Source organism: Giraffa tippelskirchi, chromosome 1 (genome assembly GCF_054371585.1).
Source record: "Giraffa tippelskirchi isolate mGirTip1 chromosome 1, T2T-mGirTip1v1.2.pri, whole genome shotgun sequence".
NCBI classification, from domain to species: domain Eukaryota; kingdom Metazoa; phylum Chordata; class Mammalia; order Artiodactyla; family Giraffidae; genus Giraffa; species Giraffa tippelskirchi.
This window is the reverse complement of record NC_137275.1, coordinates 49,640,396-49,660,537: the sequence shown is the minus strand read 5'-3', so window position 1 is coordinate 49,660,537 and position 20,142 is coordinate 49,640,396. Positions and strand designations below refer to the sequence as shown.

At 36.0% G+C, this 20,142-nt stretch overlaps 1 protein-coding gene across 1 annotated transcript in view; it reads right to left on the bottom strand.

The window, feature by feature from the left end:
* The window catches only part of KCTD8 (potassium channel tetramerization domain containing 8), a 256,056-nt gene that overhangs the window by 146,044 nt on the left and 89,870 nt on the right, over positions 1–20,142 (bottom strand). The window lies entirely within an intron of this gene.

Below are 20,142 nucleotides of genomic sequence, written 5' to 3'. Positions count from 1 at the left end.
GTGATACAGATCTGAAAAATGTTTAAGACAAGGATTTGGGGGGAAAAGAGGAAAAGGATCGGCAGAGAGCCTCAAATCACAGTAAAGATCTAACAAGGTCTTGGATAACCCAGTAGGGAGCTCTGGAACAAGAACTTTTCATTACAGGAGACCTGCATTGGGCAGAGGTGACCAGGCTCTAGGGCCCCTGACATGCTCAGTCATCAATGGTAGACAGCTGCCCAGGAAAAAGCATGACCTTGGTCCAATACCAATGTGAATCCTGAAAGCACTAAACAGGAAGAATCTGTCCACTAACTGTACAACTTGCAGCAGCTAACCAGGAGGGTTTTTTTCTGAAAGGGAGAGCCAAGCAGCACACCTCTGTGGCTGCCATACTCTTAATAACTCTGCTTATGTGACGACATTCTACTTGGGCCTGGTGTGTTCTAATATTATTTATTTCTACATACCAACCTAGATAGCATATTAAAAAGCAGAGACATTACTTTGCCAACAAAGGTCCGTCTAGTCAAGGCTATGGTTTTTCCAGTGGTCATGTATGGATGTGAGAGTTGGACTATAAAGAAAGCTGAGTGCTGAAGAATTGATGCTTTTGAACTGTGGTGTTGGAGAAGACTCTTGAGAGTCCCTTGGACTGCAAGGAGATCCAACCAGTCCATCCTAAAGGAGATCAACCCTGGGTGTTCATTGGAAGGTCTGATGTTGAAGCTGAAACTCCAATACTTTGGCCACCTCATGCGAAGAGCTGACTCATTGGAAAAGACCCTCATGCTGGGAAAGATTGAGGGCAGGAGGAGAAGGGGACGACAGAGGATGAGATGGTTGGATGGCATCACCGACTCGATGGACATGAGTTTGGGTAGACTCCGGGAGTTGGTGATGGACAGGGAGGCCTGGCGTGCTGTGGTTCATGGGGTCGCAAAGAGTCAGACATGACTGAGCAACTGAACTGAACTGAACATACCAATCAGTTCTAAACTCAGCCACCAGATTAATTTTCCAAAGCACAAGTCTGACTGTAACAGTGTCTATTCAAAAAGACTTGAATATTATTTGCTATAATTTTTTTTTGTATTTATTATTCATATAAATGAAGTTGAAGATATTTAACTCTGTATCAAAGGCCAACCAATATCTGGGCCCAATGATTCTTTATGGACTTACTTAGAGACAGTGATATCCAGTAGAAAAGACATGTCAGAGCAAGAGAGATATGCTTTGGAATGCTAATTATATTCACCACTCAGTAGATATATGACTTCTTTTCACTTTAATTTTCTCACTAGTAAAATAAGAACATGTGGGGTGAATTTTGAAAATTTATTGAGATAATCTTAAGGGCACAAAAAACAACACATTTTAATTCCCTTTTACTATTTATTTCTCCTCTGTATCCAACTGAATTGTAAGTATCCAATCAGATCATTTACCACGCCTTTAATATGTCTCATGCTTTCTTGCCTATGCCTTCAACTCTTTCTCTGCAGCATACCATTTTCCCAATACCTTCTAAGTTATTAAAATCCTACCCATCATCTGAAGTCTTATAGTCCAAACCTTATGATCACCCAAGGCAGATGTAGCTCCATAATTTAGACTAAAAAACAAAACAATCAAGTTTGGGGGAAACAGCATGATGATGGCCTGAGAACAACATTATGGGGTTAGGTGATCTGACATTTTCACCACAGGACTGAAATTAGTTTGACTTTTAGTTATTAAAGAAAAGGATTTTTTACATTATAAGTGCCCAAATTTAGTATTGAAACTAAGTTAGATTTCTGTATTATTTTGGCTATATTTCCTCAGAAAAAAAACAATGTAGATTGCCGCAAAATTATCTTTGTGATTGATTTTCGAATTGTGTGATTCTGAACCATAAATGTGGAGAGGGTCTGGGGGTCTCAGCAAGAACCCTGGATCGCTGTGGAATCTTCTGAAGTGAGTGAGACACTGAGTCCCGGGCCTCAAGTATTTCAGGCTCATATTCCCTCTCATCTAACCTGCATTTTTTCTTTAATTTCTTGCATTGGAGGCTCACATATTTCCTTCAGATAGAGTAGTGTAAAAAATGAAGTTTTATTACTTTAAGAATGCCATGGCCAGGAAATATCATTAATATAAAGTATCAATATGCTATAATAGGACAAAGGGATCGTAAGATCATTGAATGTGACTTTTCAATAACTTTATATTATCTCTTTACCTAAAAAACTACGGAGAACAAAGGCTGGCACTCGTGAGAGCTGTCTGAACTGAATATTCAATTGTTCTTTAGTTTTAATTTATTCAGGCAAAGTCAAGCTCCGTTAAATGTCCATTCATCTTTGCCTATACAGCTCAGTTCAGTCACTCAGTCGTGTCCGACTCTTTGCGACCCCATGGATTGCAGCAAGCCAGGCCTCCCTGTCCATCACCAACTCCCGGAGTCTACCCAAACTCATGTCCATCGAGTCAGTGATGCCATCCAACCATCTCATCCTCTGTCGTCCCCTTCTCCTCCTGCCCCCAATCCTTCCCAGCATCAGGGTCTTTTCCAATGAGTCAACTCTTCACATGAGGTGGCCAAAGTATTGGAGTTTCAGCTTCAACATCAGACCTTCCAATGAACACCCAGGACTGATCTCCTTTAGGATGGACTGGAGGGACTCTCAAGAGTCTTCTCCAACACCACAGTTCAAAAGCATCAATTCTTCAGCACTCAGCTTTCTTCAACGTCCAACTCTCACATTCATACATGACCACTGGAAAAACCATAGCCTTGACTACATGGACCTTTGTTGGCAGAATAATGTCTCTGCTTTTCAATATGCTATCTAGGTTGGTCATAACCTTCCTTCCAAGGAGTAAGCGTCTTTTAATTTCATGGCTGCAATCACCATCAGCAGTGATTTTAGAGCCCCAAAAAACAAAGTCTGACACTGTTTGCACTGTTTCCCCATCTATTTCCCATGAAGTGATGGGACCAGATGCCATAATCTTAGTTTTCTGAATGTTGAGCTATACAGGCATAGTCTAAATAGAAGAAAAAATAAAATAGTTTATGTATTTTAAGGAAGAAAATGGGCCTATGGATCTGCAAAACTTCTTGCCTGGTCATTACCAGGAACGTAAACATTCTTCTTTAATTCCATGAATCCTAATTCCTCACATATCTTGGAATACTACCCTGGATACAGGCCAGGGTCCATTAAGATGAAGCCAGCTTCCAAAAACTGAACCTTGTTAGCCTACTGAACATTTTTTTTTCAGCTTACACCGACATCTCACACATTTATCAATGAGTTGTTCGTTTTCTGCATTCCCTTTAAAGCACTGAAATGTTGACCTGTGGTTAGCTGGGTAACATATATGATGATGGTTAGAAAAGGCATAGCTCCCTTGATTGACAGGGACAAGAAAGCTGGTAATAAAAAGATTAGAAAAGCATCAGATTAATAACTATTAATCTAATCTATTAAATTTTCATCTTAAATATCTTATATTTCAGTTGTCAGTTCCATTTAATTTTCTTTCATATCTTCTATTCCTAATATTATTCTGTTCATGGTTATCTTTAAATCCTCAGCATGTTTACAGCAAATGATTTAAACTGCTTTCTTCTATTTTCATCATCTCTGTAATTTCTACATTCCTTTCTATTATCATATTTTTTCCTAAGGAGATTAGGGTCACACTGGTTGGTCTTTGCATATCTCATATTTGTTTTGGTTTTGAACGTTATGTTATTGAGTACTGAATTCTGCTGACTTTTTCAAAAAAGTATTAGACTTTTCTTCTGACAAGCAGTTATGTGCAGACCAGCATGATCCTTTTTAGACCTGTTTTAGGTTTTGTGTGTGGGTTGATATTTTTTTGCAGGGAGGGCTTGTATAGCCTTTATTCTAAGCTAAATTGACATCTGTTTCAAAGGGATGACCATTATGCAGTTTCTCAGTAATATCCCAGGTGTTCAAACAATCCTTACTCAGGCCTGTTGGAACTAAATCATCCCCTAGCCCTGTGTGATCTCTAAAGATTGATCATCTTATAGCTCCCCACTCATTCCTTAATCAGCTTCATGGAATTTCCTTCTATACCTGGCTGGTTGGGATTCACCAACAGACTCAATGATACAACTATTCAGAGTCTGGGAGCTCTTTTTCTCCTTAACTCCCTCCTGCTTTGTAAACTCTAGCAATCTGGGCCTTCCCAAACTCTATTTCTCTCAGTTCAGCTCAGACAGACCCTCTGAACTCTGCCTGGGCTCTTCCACCTTGTACCATGGTTAGGAATATGTTTTCAGGGAAAAAGCCAAACTGATCATAAGGCTCTCATTATTTTTCTCTTCTCTCTGTGACCATAGTCTCGCAGTTCCCAATGCTCAATGTTCAAAAACATTTATTCAACTTATTTTATTCAGCGTTCTATTGTCTACTTGTATTGTCACACAAGTACTCTTGCCCCAGTTATGGTGCCAAGGTTGGAAATCTTGCTTTGGGTTATTCTAAGCATTGTTACTGGTCACTCTGCAACCAACATTAGAAAAAAATAATTTTCTAACATCCATCCATGACTCCTCCTTTACCATTCTTATTATCACTGACCTACTTTATTTGATAGTTTTTTTTCAATAACATACAACATGTCTCTTTTCCTCCAATCTCTTTTTTAAAAAAACTAAATTTACTAATTTTCTAAGACAGAATTTTAATCATATCAGCTTTCAGGCTTAATGCATGCTTTTTTGTAATTTCTAAATTAAGTAAAAGAATTCTCAAGTTGGTCCAGCTGCCCTCCCACTCTCTGACCTAAACATAATATTTCTAGATACAGCAGTTTGATCCTATTCCTTCATGCTTATTTTCCATACCAGTGTAATAGGGTGACTATTCCCTAAATATGAACACAGTCCCATCTGTGAGCCACAGCTCTTTCTATCTGAAACAACTGCCTCTTCCAGAGTGTTGCCTTCTCTGCTTGTCAAAATCACATCTTTAACATCTATCTCAGATACTATATTTTTCATTGAGACTAAAAAAGATAGATGCAACCTCCTTTTTCTGAACCATTATAATATACTCTTATTTTATCAACTAATTGAGCCTTTAGAATGTGCCACTTACTTTTCTAAGTGTTCATGTAAATTAATTTGCTTTCAAGCTATACTACTTGTAAAAACTGTGTTGTGTTGTTTTACTGAGCACATCCTTACTGCTGTATTATAAGCTCCATGAGGGGCAGTGGCTTTGCAAAGACTCTGAATAGTTTAGGCAAAGTACAGTATTTGTGACTCCTCTGGAAAAGAAAATGAGTGAAAAATAATAGTCATAAAATGTGATTCTCTTTTCAAAGTTGGTACGATTTTCAGAAAATGAAAAACAACACAAGGAAGCAGGTAGTAAATAATAATTTTTAGCTGCCTGGACAATTTATTTGCATAATTCTTTTATTAAAATCTGGAGAAGGCAATGGCAACCCACTCCAGTACTCTTGCCTGGAAAATTTATTAAAATTATTTATTAAAATTTATTAAAATGAAAAACCAGAGTGTAAAAGTTTATGAAAATTGAGTCAATTGAGAAGGATTCAATAACTGCTAGTTATGATGAAATTCTGTTTCCATATAAAGCTTACCCTTTATGTAAAATATATATATTAAGTTATTAATTATTATTGAGAAAATTCTTGAAATATACATGCTTTCCTCTGTTCTTCAAAACAGGGAATATCAAAATACCACTTATTCTTTCTTTAGTAATGAAGTCATCAAAAATATTGATTACTAAACTATGCAGTTATAAGGTCATGCCTTCAGTACTTAAGTGAGATCAATAAAGACATTTGCTTTATCGCTGGACAGGGAGCTCCTTGTGTCTTCCTCCTCATTAAGAACAATGATACAGTGTTTCCCGGTTAAGGAACTCTAACCCATGAAGCATTCTTCTTTTCTTGATTAAGATTAATTCAAGGCACAGATAATTCCATAAAATCACTACATTGGCTCTCAGCACATAAAAAAAAACAGTGGAAGTATATTACAAGAACACCTGAGAGGAAGCAGTCTTTTAACATCACTATTTAATGGCAGCCCTGTCTCCTCAAGTTAAGTCCCCAGCAAAAAGAAACAAGGAATATCAAGTACGAGTCTATGAGAAATTCTGCTCAAAGAAACCATCCAACTATGTATATCACTTAGAAGATACAAGTGGGAGCACTACATATAATGGCCATCATTATAAAATTACCTAAAACTGTACGAGAAAAAAAAATCAACTTCTATATATACTTTCAAGTTGTTGTTGTTTAGTAGCTAAGTCACGTCCAACTCTTTTGTGACCCCATGGACTGTAGCCTGCCAAGCTCCTCTGTCCATGGGATTTCCCAAGCAAGAATACAGGAGTGGGTTGCCATTTCCTTCCACAGGAGTCTTCCTGACTCAGGGATCGAACTCTTGTCTCCTGCGTTGGCAGGTGGGTTCTTTACCACTGAGCCACCAGGGAAGCCCTATACTTTTAAGTAGGTATTTTATTTTATTTGATACATTTCCTTCCTGTTTCAATACATGCAATCCTCTTGGTACCATCAAAATAAAAGGAAACATGAAAGTTAAGGACTAATTAAATCTGGTACCATAGTCAAAATATTCTCTAAATATATAAATATCCTTAAATTAGATGATCTAGATTTCACCTATTTGTTTCTATTTCAGAGTATAGTAAAATAAAATGAGGTAAAAAGAATAGTGCTAGAAATATTTTCTTATGGTAACCTTGAATGCTATTAAAGTTCTAAATATAGAAGATGAAGCTTAGTTGGAAATGTCTACCAAATCCATAGAGGAAGGACTTCACAAGGTCAGAGCTGATTTTCTTCCCCCTCTCTTGAAGGTATATACTTCTTGTAACCTAATATGAGCATAAACATGTTGCTTAAAATATCAAGGTAGGGCACTACCTAGTGAGCAGTTTAAAACTTATTTTTTCAAGGCCATTATAATATAATAGATATACAGCAGGATAACTGGAGGCAGTGGGAAGTAAGCTGATTTAGAAGCTAGCAAGCTGAGTTCTGGTCCCAGAACCACTACCAAATGACATTTTCACATCACTTTCCTCTATGAATCTCTTTTTCTTCCTTGCTAAAATAAACTGATTGTTTCAGATGATCTCTATGGTGTATTAGATTTAATCACTGTCTTTTTCTTATTTAAGATGAAGTTTTTGTTGTTTTGCTTTTCTATCAGAAACAGAGTGACCTCTGTTTGTCCAAAGCTACCACTTGATTCCACATATTTTTGATGTTTCAGAGAGAGGTAAAGAGGACTTCCAACACCAAAATCTTCCAGCTCTAGAACCTGTGAATTTCATCACCAAGAGCTTCTAATTTCTAAACTATACAATTTGTTTTCTACTTGCTTGGTACAGTGAATGGTTTGTTTCCTTCTGCTTTCTCAAGTTAAGATAAAACTTTCTTCATCCTGCAATTCATATTAAAGGAAGAAGCAAATTTCTACTTTATTTCCTACAGACTACAATGCAGTACTAGAAATAAAATAAACAGATATTAAAATATCACTCTTAAGTAAACCTGTTGGTATTTGTGAGTAATTAGTTATGGTTTACTGAACAAGTTCAAGAGGCAGACTGGAGAGGGATAATTCCTATCTCACCACCTACCTGCCGAGTGACCTCTGATAAGTCTCTAAAACTCTCTGTGCTTCAGTGTCCTTATCTACCAAGTAAGGAAAGCCTATTTTATAAGATAGCTTTGAAGATTAAATAAATTAGAAATGTGAACATCTTAGAAAACTGCTCACCACACAGCAAGCACCAAATAATATATATTAGGAAATATTATGCTGTATTTTTTTCTATTTTGGCATTTTAAAAAAGAAACATTATCATTAAGAGAAATAGTGAATGATGCTTTATTATCATATTATGGCAGAAAAGACTGGTATAAACATAACTGAAAACCATGAGCTATAATATATCAAAGATTAAAAATAGAAAAAATTCTATAAAAAATATCTCCACAAAGTTGAAGACTAAGTCTATGACCCCACCAGTAATGCTAAAAAAGCTGAAGTTGAACGGTTCTATGAAGACCTATAAGACCTTCTAGAACTAACACCCCAAAAGATGTTCTTTTCATCATAGGGGACTGGAATGCAAAAGTAGGAAGTCAAGAGATACCTGGAGGAACAGGCAAATTGGCCTTGGAGTACAGAATGAAGCAGGGCAAAGGCTAACAGAGTTTTTCCAAGAGAACGCACTAGTCATAGCAAACACACTCTTCCAACAACACAAGAGAAGACTCTACACATGGACATCACCAGATGGTCAATACTGAAATCTTGATTATATTCTTTGCAGCTGAAGATGGAGAAGCTCTAAAGGGTCAGCAAAAATAAGACCAGGAGCTGACTATGACTCAGATCACAAACTCCTTATTGCCAAATTTAGAATTAAATTGAAGAAAGTAGAAAAAAAACCCCACTAGACCATTCAGGAATGATCCAAATTGAATCCCTTATGATTATACAGTGTAAGCGAGAAATAGATTCAAGGGATTAGATCTGATAGACAGAGTGCCTAAAGAACTATGGTCGGAGGTTCCTGACATTGTACAGGAGGCAGTGATCAATACCATTCCCAAGAAAAAGAAATGCAAAAAGGCAAAATGGTTGTCTGATGCAGCCTTACAAATAGCTGAGAAAAGAAGAGAAGCGAAAGGCAAAGAGGAAAAGGAAAGATATACTCATTTGAATGCAGAGTTCCAAAGAAGAGCAAGGAGAGATAAGAAAGCCTTCCTAAGTGATCAATGCAAAGAAAGAGAGGAAAACAATAGAATGGGAAAGACGAGAGATCTCTTCAACAAAATTAGAGATACTAAGGGAACATTTCATGCAAAGATGGGAAAAATAAAGGACACAAATGGCATGGACCTAACAGAAGCAAAAGGTATTAAGAAAAGGTGGCAACAATACACAGAAGGACTATACAAAAAAGATCTTAATGACCCAGATAACCATGACGGTGTGACCACTCAACTAGAGCCAGACATCCTGGAATGCAAAGTCAACTGGGCCTTAGGAAGCATCACTACCAACAAAGCTAGTGGAGGTGATGGAACTCCAGTTCAGCTATTTCAAATCCTGAAAGATGATGCTGTGAAAGTGCTGCACTCAATATGCCAGCAATTTTGGAAAACTCAGCAGTGGCCACAGGACTGGAAAAGGTCAGTTTTCATTCCAATCCCAAAGAAAGGCAATGCAAAGAATGTGCAAACTACCACACAATTGCACTCCTCTCACATGCTAGCAAAGTAATGCTCAAAATTCTCCAAGTCAGGCTTCAACAGTACGTGAACTGTGAACTTCCAGATGTTCAAGCTGGATTTAGAAAAGGCAGAGGAACCAGAGATTAAATTGCCAACATCTGCTGGATCATTGAAAAAGCAAAAGAGTACCAGAAAAACATCTATTTTTGCGTCATTGACTACACCAAAGCCTTTGACTATGGGGATCACAACAAACTGTGGAAAATTCTTCAAGAGATGGGAATACCAGACCACCTGACCTGCCTCCTGAGAAATCTGTATGCAGGTCAAAAAGCAACAGTTAGAACTGGACAGGGCACAACAGACTGGTTCCAAATTGGGAAAGGAGTATATCAAGGCTGAATATTGTCTGCTTATTTAACTTATATGCAGAGTACATCATGTGAAATGCCAGGCTGGATGAAGCACAAGCTGGAATCAAGATTTCCTGGAGAAATATCAAAAACCTCAGATATGCAAATGACACCACCCTTATGGCAGAAAGTGAAGAACTAAAGAGCCTCTTGATGAAAGTGAAAGAGGTGAGTGAAAAAGTTGGCTTAAAACTCAACATTCAGAAAACTAAGATCATGGCATCCGGTCCAATCACTTCATGGCAAATAGATGAGGAAACAATGGAAACAGTGAGAGGCTTTATTTTGGGGGCTCCAAAATCACTGGAGCTGGTGACTGCAGGCATGAATTAAAAGATGCACCTTGGATGAAAAGCTATGACCAACCAAGATAGTATATAAAAAAGTAGAGACATTACCACCCAAAAAGGTCCACACCAAGACACATTATAATTAAAATGAAAGAAATTAAAGACAAAGGATGTATCATAAAGGCAGCAAGAGAAAAGCAACTAGTTGCATAAAAGAAAACTGCCATAGGAAAATCAGCTAACTTTTTACAGAAACATTGCAAGCCAGAAGGAAGTGATATGCTATATTCTCTAAAGAAAGAAAATCTACAAACAGGAACACTCTACCTGGCAAGGATATTATTCAGACTTAAAAAGAGATAAACAGTTTCACAGACAAAAAAAGAAAAATGATCAGAGTTCAGCACTACTGAAATGACATTACGAGAAATGTTAAAAGGATTTCTTTAAGCAGAAAAGAAAAAGGGCATAACTAGAAATATAAAAATTGTGAAAGGCAAAATTTCACCTGTAAAGGCAAACATACAGTAAAAGTAGTAGACCAAACAGTTATAAAGCTGGTAGAAAGGTTAAAAGACAAAAGTAGTCAAATCATCTTTATGTACAATAAATAGTTAAGGAATACACAAAACAAAAACATATAAATATGATTTCAAAAACATTAAACATGGGGATGAGGAATAAAAATGTAGCATTACAAGAATGCATTTGAAATTAGCACATTAACTTAATCACATAATGCTAAAGATGGTAATCAAATCTCAAGCAAAAAAGAAAGGAACAAAAATGAACTGCAGAACAATCAGAAAACAATAAAATGGCATAAGCAAATGACTGTGAGTAATTATTTTAAATATAAATGGACTAAATTGTCCAATTAAAAGACACAGAGTAGCTAAATGGGTAAAAAACAAAATCCATATATATATTGCCTATAAGAGACACATTTCAGATATAGAGATACATACAGACTGAAAAATGATGTGTGATAAAAAAAAGATACTCCATGGAATGGAAACAAAAAGAAAGGTAAAGTAGCAACACTTACTTCAGACAAAATTGATTTTAAAATGGAAAATTTTGCAAGAGACAGAGAAAGACATTATATAATGATAGAAAGGTTTTTCCAACAAGAAGATATAGCAATTGTCAATGTGTATGTACCTAATATAGGAGCATTTAAATAAGTAAAGCAAATATTTACAATATAATGGGAGAAATTGACCATAAAGCAATAACATTACTGGACTAAACACCCTAATTACATCTTTGGACAGATCAACCAAAGAGAAAATCAATAAGGCATGATAGGCCTTACATGACATGTTATACCAGATGAACTTAACAGACATTTATAGCATATTCCAGTAAAAGCAACAGAAAACACTTTTCAACTGAACATGGAACATTCTCTAGGATAGATCGCATGCTTGGCCACAAAAAAAGATTCAATAAATTTTAAAAGACTGAAAAAATATCAAAATCTTTTCATAATGGTAAGAGACTAGATATCGACTCTAAGGAAAAAAAACTAAAAATCACAAACGTGGAGGCTAAACAATATGCTACTGAACAACCAATGGGACATTGAAGAAAGCAAAAAACACCTTAGACAAGTGAAAATGAAGACACAACTATCCAAAATCTGGACACAGCAAAAGTGGTTCTAAGAGTGATATGGGCCTATAATTTTCTTTTTTTCTGGTTTTGGTATCAAGGGCATGATACTCTCATAGAATCAATTTAGAGGCATCCCATCCTATTCATTTCTTCAAAATAGTTTTAAGAAATAAAGGCATTAACTCTACATTAAATGTTTGGTAGAATTCACCTAGGAAGCCATCTGGTCCTGGACTTTTGATTTGTTTTTGTTTTTTAATTGCTGATTCAATATCTTTAATAGTAATTGTTCTGGTCATATTTTCTATTTCTTCCTGATTCAGTCTTGGGAGATTGCTTATGCTTCTAGGAATTTATCCCTTAATTCTAGCTTATCCATTTTTGTTGATGAGAAGGCAATGGCAACCCAGTCCAGTACTCTTGCCTGGAAAATCCCATGGACAGAGGAGCCTGGTAGGCTGCAGTCCATGGGGTCGCTAGGAGTTGGACACGATGGAGCGACTTCACTTTCACTTTTCACTTTCACACATTGGAGAAGGAAATGGCAACCCACTCCAGTGTTCTTGCCTGGAGAATCCCAGGGATGGGGGAGCCTGGTGGGCTGCCATCTATGGGGTCGCACAGAGTCAGACACGACTGAAGCAACTTAGCAGCAGCAGCAGCAGCATTTTTATTGGCATATAAGTGCTAATATTAATCTCTTACCATTCTTTGTATTTCTGTGGTATGGGTTGCAATTTCTTTTCTTTCATTTCTGATTTTATTAATCTGAATCTTTTCTTTTTTCTTGCTGAGTCTGATTAAAGTTTATCATAACTTTGTATAGGGATAGATGGTTATTAGACTAATTGTGGTGATTACTTCATAATGTATGTAAATGTCCAATCACTATGTAGTACACCAGAAACTAGCATAATATTGTACATCAACTATATTTAAATTTTAATGGAATATTACTTGGCCATAAAAAAGAACAAAATAATGACATATGCAGCAACACAGATGAACCCTGAGATTGTTAGACTGAGTGAAGTCAGTCAGACAGAGAAAGACAAATATCATATGATACCACTAACATGTGGAATCTAAAAAAATTATATAAACAAACTTATTTACAAAACAGAAATGGAGTCATAGATGTAGAAAACAAACATGGTTACCAGGAGGGAAGGGTGAGAGGGATAAACTGAGAGACATGCAATGGCATATACACATTGCTATGTATAAAATAGCTAACTAACAAACCTACGGTAGAGCACAGAGAACTCTATTCAATATTCTGTAATGACCTATATGGGAAAGAATCTAAAAAAGAGTGGATATATGTATACGTATGACTGGATCACTTTGCTGTACATCTGAAATTAACACAACATTGTGAATCAACTATACTCCAGTAAAAATTAAATTAATTCATTCTTTGAATAAAAGGAGGAAAGAATATTCCCAGGAAAAGGCGTTAAAATGGTCTCATATCACAATCTCCATAAAAAATCGAAATTAAAATGAGATGTCACTTTTGAATATCACTTTGCCCAAATAACACTGTAATTGTTATTCAGTATTGGAGAGAATGTGAGGTTAGTGCTCCAAAACAACATGCTTGATGTGACTGGAAATCATAATATTATCAGAGAATAATTTGACATTTTATGTCAAAAACTGAAAGTATATACTCTGAACCCAACAATTCCAGGTAAGGGTTCTGTTATAGAAATATTCAAATATATTTTTCAAAGAAGTTTTTTGCAACATTATTTTTTGTAAATAATTTAAAAACCTATATACTTATTAAAAGGGGTAAGGATAAATTAATTTTTAGAACATCCAAGCTATGTAATAGCTTTTTAAAAAAATAGATTAATAAAATTATATATTACTATTTAAAAACACACTGTTGAGTAATTATATATTATGATCATCTTCTTTTAAATTATACAAGTTAGAAGAAAATATTACTAAATATATCTCAGTGATACAACCATGGGCTTAAGTTAATTTTTTTCTCCATTCTGTTACTCTGTAATAGAATTATATTATGTTCTCTCAATAAGAATCTCTTTCTTAGAAAAGATGATAATATTTATTATTAATTCTTTGGATGAGAATTAGAGCACATGTATGTGACCTTGAAATGATACTTTTGTTCATTAATAAGAGGATGCATGTGCTGATATGGGCACTTCAAAAATCTTTCAAATTGCTGTGAAAGCAATTGCTGTGAACAGCAATTGCTAATGCAGTGATTTTACAAATTAATGTTTCTTTGACTTGTTTTATCCAAAGGAAGGTTATGATTACCAGTTCCATTATTTAGAAACTCTTTAACAATATAGACACATAACATTTTAATGACAAAATGATGTTTCTATCAAATTCCTATTCTCAAAACAAAAAATGCCATTTGTGTATAGTCTTCTGACAGGCATTTGTATTGAGGTTTTACGTAAAACTTCAGTAATAGCAGAAACAGTTGATTCAGTGCTGTCCTGAATTTCAGAAATAAATTCAAATTGCACAAACATCATACAAATATTACTAAGGAAGTATATTAAGCCATTTCATTGACTCCTTTAAAGATGTCTTGTTTTGTCAAAAATTTTAACTTTCGTCTCAGGTTTGAAGGATTCTTTAACAAAAGAAACTACTTGTTACACACAAATAAACAATTTCAATACTTAATGAAGAATTATTTAACTTATTTTCAATATACAAACATTAAAAGAAAACAGAAATAGAAACAGTAAAGGAGAGTAACAGCACATATATCACCAAATTGGGCAGACCAACATCCAGACTCAAACAGAGCTGGGAAGTCCCACGTAACAGCAATCTTGGGTCCCAATTAGGAAAAGGTCCCGAGCACTGTGCTTACTCCATGGGTGAGACTGCAACAAATTGCAGTTTTGATGCAGTTTGTGGGATTCTTGCTTATAATCCCAGGCTGCAAACTGATAGTACCATCAGTCTGCAAGCAAATTGCAGCTCTGGTTTTATGTTAATCTTTATTACAATGCTGTTTATTTTGTCTTGGAATGTTGTAAACCCTTGGCTTGGTTGGCCAGACCCCTTCCAGGGGCTCAACTCTTTCAAGATCCACCTCCATCTTATCCATAGTGTCCCTGGCTTACTGGTAACAATAGGTGCACTCAGCAGCAGGCAGGTAGTCAGGGCAGTATCCAGGCAGGTCAGAGGTCTGATCTGCTTTCTTGGCTCTGAAGCTTGAACAAGACTATCTCCATTTAATTTCTCTAACATACCTAAAACTTTTAACAATTGAAAATATACGGTACTGTAGGAAAGACAAAAAAAAATAAAAAAACACTTAATGGGGTCAAGTTAACTGTGTTCAGACACCTGCTACGTTGTCAGGTGAAGAGTAGACAGACACACATTGTCTTGCTCCAGAGGCTAAACTAAGTCAGATGTGAGGAAATAGCACACAGCAAGAATGGCTTTAGAGGTATAAAAACTTCTAAAGCTTTCATTTTTTATTTCATACAATTCTCTACTACCTACATGATTTTTTAAAAGAAACGTATTATTTTTAGAATAAAAATAACATTTAGAAAAAAAAGTAGAGAAGAATAAGAGTCATGGATTCTTATAGAATAGATACAGGAGAAAGTTGTCTTCAAGAGTATCATTTTTCATTCAAGGACGCTTTCCAATGGACAATTAAAATTCCAGAGATATATAGGCCAAGTTCCCACTTTAGTTTGAACTAAAATATCTCTGAAGTCTCTTTGAGGTACAACAGACTAACATGGCATTATAACACTTAGTCCTACATTTATATAAACAGTACTCAAAACCTAATTAATCTCCAGGAGCCTAACACATCTGGAAACACCTGCATAGGAAGTGACTCATTTTGTGAATAACATACTTGGTTGAAATTGGAGGCCTCTCTGTGAATGGAAAAAGGTTAAATATCAACTCTAACTGAACTTCAGTTCTCTCCCCCCCAAAAAATAACAATATTATGCATCTTATTTTCACTTCTGGAAAAATTAAGTTATAGGGTAGATTTCTCTTCATTCACATAATAATACAGATTTCTATAGAAAAATAATAAAGAGTTATACCAATACTTGACTTCCTAATTTTCTAATCTTCTGTCTCTGTAAACTTCTTTTAAACAAATTATAATGCTTTGATAGATTAAAATCAATAAAGGATAACAGTGGAACACACACACATATGTAAGACATACATATACAGTGGGATATATATATATATAGTGCACACACACATTGGGATATATTGGTTTAGTTAAGTCGTGTCTGACTCTTTGTGAATCCATGGACTGTAGCCCACCAGGCTCCTCTGTCCATGGGATTTTCCAGGCAAGAATACTGGAGTGGTTGCCATTTCCTTCTCCAGGGGATCATCCCCACCCAGGAATTGAACCTGGGGCTCCTGCATTGCAGGTGGATTCTTTACCAACTGAGCCACCAGAGAAGCCCATACAGATAGATAGAGAGAGAGAGAGAGAGAATAATATGGTGGCTCCAGAAATCCTATTTTAGTATAAATCCATAGTTAGCAAAGCATTTGCTACAAAACTTTACAAAGAACTGCCTGATAGGCACCAGACTGTCTTATATGACCTCCCTCTAAAGAGAATGACTATTTATTTGTTGGCTTTTCTCTCTAGCATTCAGAACCTCTCCTAAAAGCATTGTTTTGTTGGAGAGATTATACTCTACTCTCTTTTTCCCACTGGGCATAGCAATGGTTCAAAGATAATTTTCAGGAAACAATCTCTACTGAAAAAAACTCAAAGACCAAATTTTCCATCTTTCTACATGAGGAGAGTCAGGAAGTGATCTAAGCTTATTGAATTAAATGTTCTGTACTCTGAGTATTACACTTAAGGGAAAGATGCCAGAAAAAGTAAGAACAGGTATAGAAAAATTGCCACAGAGGAAGCATGCTTTCAGACTTCATGTTCATGCTGAAAGAACTTTGGGGTTGCCTTGATTCCCACTTGTTTTTAAAACAGATTCCCAGAAACCCATAAATCTCTTCTTTCACCTCTATTCTCTTTTATGTTATCCTTTCCATAAATTAGCCAAAATCAGTTTCTGTTGCTGGCAGCCAACATCCACAGATTATCAGAGGCCAATGACAAAGTTATAGTACTGAATTGAGATACACAGTGAATTACTAACCTTGATAAAAAATAATTTTAGAAAGATTTATACATATGCCAGAGACCTAGTTTTACAATGGTGCTAGATACATAGTAGTTTGAAAAACATGCTATTCACAACAGTGGGAAAACCAATTGAACACTAGAATTAAATCACATAAAAGACAAGATGATCTCTCACAGAAAAATACATGTTATTGAGAGAAAGAAAAAAGACCTTAAAAACTTGAGAGATATATCACGTTTGAAGATTTGAAGTCTCAAAAATTTAAGGTGTTAATTCTCCCCAACTTTCTCTAAGGATTGAATGAAATCCAAATAAAAATCAAAACTTCTATGATATGTGTATATATGTATGTTTGTAACCAAGTAGCTACTAAATGTGGAAATGCAAAGAGCCAAGTATAGCTAAGACATTACTGAGGAAGAACAAGGCAAAAAAGACTTGCTCAATGGGATATCGGGAGCTATTTTAAAAACACAATTATTAAAACAAACAATGTTGTACTGGTACAAGGACAGAAAAGTGAACAAATGGAATGAAATGGAGAGTTCATTACCACATGTATGCATATACAGACAATTGATTTTTAACAAAGTTATTACTTTATACAGTGGGGAAAGGACAGTCTTTTTCAACAAATGAGTGTAAGACAATTTAATATCCACATAGAATAAAATGAAGCTTGACATCCATTATACATAATACATACAGATCAATTCCAAGTAAACTATTTAGAAAAATGTGACATATAAAACAGTAAAGCTTCTAGGACATAACACAGGAAAGTGTCTTTGAATAGGGAAGTGAAAGATTTCTTAAACAGAACACAAAAAAACAAAACAATTGAGAAGACTGATTAACTGGACCACATAAAAATCGATTATTTCTGTTTCCAGCATTAAGAAAATAAAATGGTAAATTATATACTGGGAGAAGATATTTATAATAAACATAGAAAACATAGTTTTTTTAATACAGTGTGTCTGTGGGGTGTGTGTGTGTGTGAATCACACAAATCCATAGAGAGGAGAAAAAAGATAATATCATAGAAAAATATGGCAAGAGATTTAAACAAAATTTCACAAGTGCCCAAATGGAACCCAACCTAATAGGTTAGCTATGAAAATTAAAAATATCCTGTTTTCTTGGGCTCCAAAATCATTGAGGATGGAGACTGAAGTCATGAAATTAAAAGAGACTTGCATCTTGGTAAAACAAAGCTATGACTAACCTATACAGCATATCAAAAAGCAGAGACATCACTTTGCTGATAAAGGTCTGCATAGTCAAAGCTATAGTTTTATCAGTAGTCATGCCTGGATGTGAGAGTTGGACCATAAGGAAGAATGAGTATTGAAGAAGTGATGCTTCTGAATTGTGGTGCTGGAGAAGACTCTTGAGAGTTCTGTGGACTAAAAGAGCAACCAGTCAATCTTAAAGGAAATCAACTCTGAATATTCATTGGAAGGACTGATACTGGAAGCTGAAGCTCCAATACATTGGCCACCTGCTGCCAAGAGCTGACCCACTGGAAAAGATCCTGATGCTGGGAAAAACAGAAGGCAAAAGGAGAAAGGGGCAGCAGAGGATAAAATGGTTAGATAGCATCATTGACTCAATGGACATGAATCTGAGGAAACTCCATGAGATAGCAGAGGACAGAGGAGACTGGTGTGCTATAATCCATGTGGTCGCAAAGAGTCAGACATGACTTAGCAACTGAACAACAACAATGGGACTACTGGGCTTTCCAGTTGGCTCAGTGGTAAAGAATCCACCTGCAGTGCAGGAGATGCAGGTTCAAACCCTAGCGTGGGAAGATCCCCTGGAGAAGGAAACGGCAACCCACTACAATATTCCTGCCTGTGAAATTTCATGGACAGAGCAACCTGCTAGGCTACAGTCTACGGGGTCACAAAAGAGTCAGACACGACTTAGTGATGAAGCTGTAAACACATCCATCAGAGTAACTAGAGTTTTAAAACCTGACATATACCAAAGTTGGTAAGGATGTGAAGTAATGGCAAAATAGCAAATGGGGGTGCACAGTTATATCACATCAGGAACAGTTCAGCAATACCCAGCAATACTAAAGCTGAAGATACATGTTCTTAGCAGCCACACTTAAGTATCACCCAAGAGACATGGACATAAATACTAGAATCAATTCAAATGCACATGAAGAGAGAATGGATTTTAAAAGTGTAAAACCGCCACACACACACAGACCGCATAGCAATAAAAATGAACAAAGTACAGGTACACACAACATGGCTACATGTCACAAATATCACGTTGGGAGAAAGAAGCTAGGCATGAAAGAACACATAGTACATGATTCCATTTCTTTAACAAATGGTGAAGGTAACATGGTTTGGGATGCGTACTTAAGAGTTAAAACTATAAAGAAAACCAAGAAAATTAACAACATTAAATTAGTAAGCTAAAGTCAGCATAAAAATTAACTTAGGAGGCTAAGGCACAGATGGTGATCAAGAAAGCAAAGACATATTTCCTGTCCTGCATGCGGTTGCACAGAAATTAATAGAAATATTTATATTTCTGCAGTAGAAATATAGTGCATAATTTTGCTTTAGGGATTTTTCAGAATATGTGTCATGGCAATAAAAATTCAAATTAAAAAATGGAAAAGAAATAAAAACAAAAGTTACTCTCCAAATGGCAATTTTTAAAAAGCAAAAGGCCACACATATATTAATAAAAGATCACTGGGGATTTTATTGTATTATTATTTATTTCCTGCTTGGATTCATGTATTCAGCAAGATTTTAATACATTTTTCCTTCTCCTAGAAATGGCTTTCTTTTAGAAAAGGCAGAGGAACCAGAGATCAAATTGCCAATGTCCGCTGGATCATCGAAAAAGCAAGAGATTTCCAGAAAAACACCTATTTCTGCTTTATTGACTATGCCAAAGCCTTTGACTGTGTGGATCACAACAAACTGTGGAAAATTCTGAAAGAGATAGGAATACCAGACCACCTGACCTGTCTCTTGAGAAACCTGTATGCAGGTCAGGAAGCAACAGTTAGAACTGGACACGGAACAACAGACTGGTTCCAAATAGGAAAAGGAGTACGTCAAGGCTGTATATTATCACCCTGCTCATTTAACTTATATGCAGAGCACATCATGAGAAACGCTGGGCTGGAAGAAACACAAGCTGAAATCAAGATTGCCGGGAGAAATATCAATAACCACAGATATGCAGATGGCACCACCCTTATGGCAGAAAGTGAAGAAGAACTAAAGAGCCTCTTGATGAAAGTGAAAGAGGAGAGTGAAAAAGTTGGCTTAAAGCTCAACGTTCAGAAAACTAAGATCATGGCATCTGGTCCCATCACTTCATGGGAAATAGATGGGGAAACAG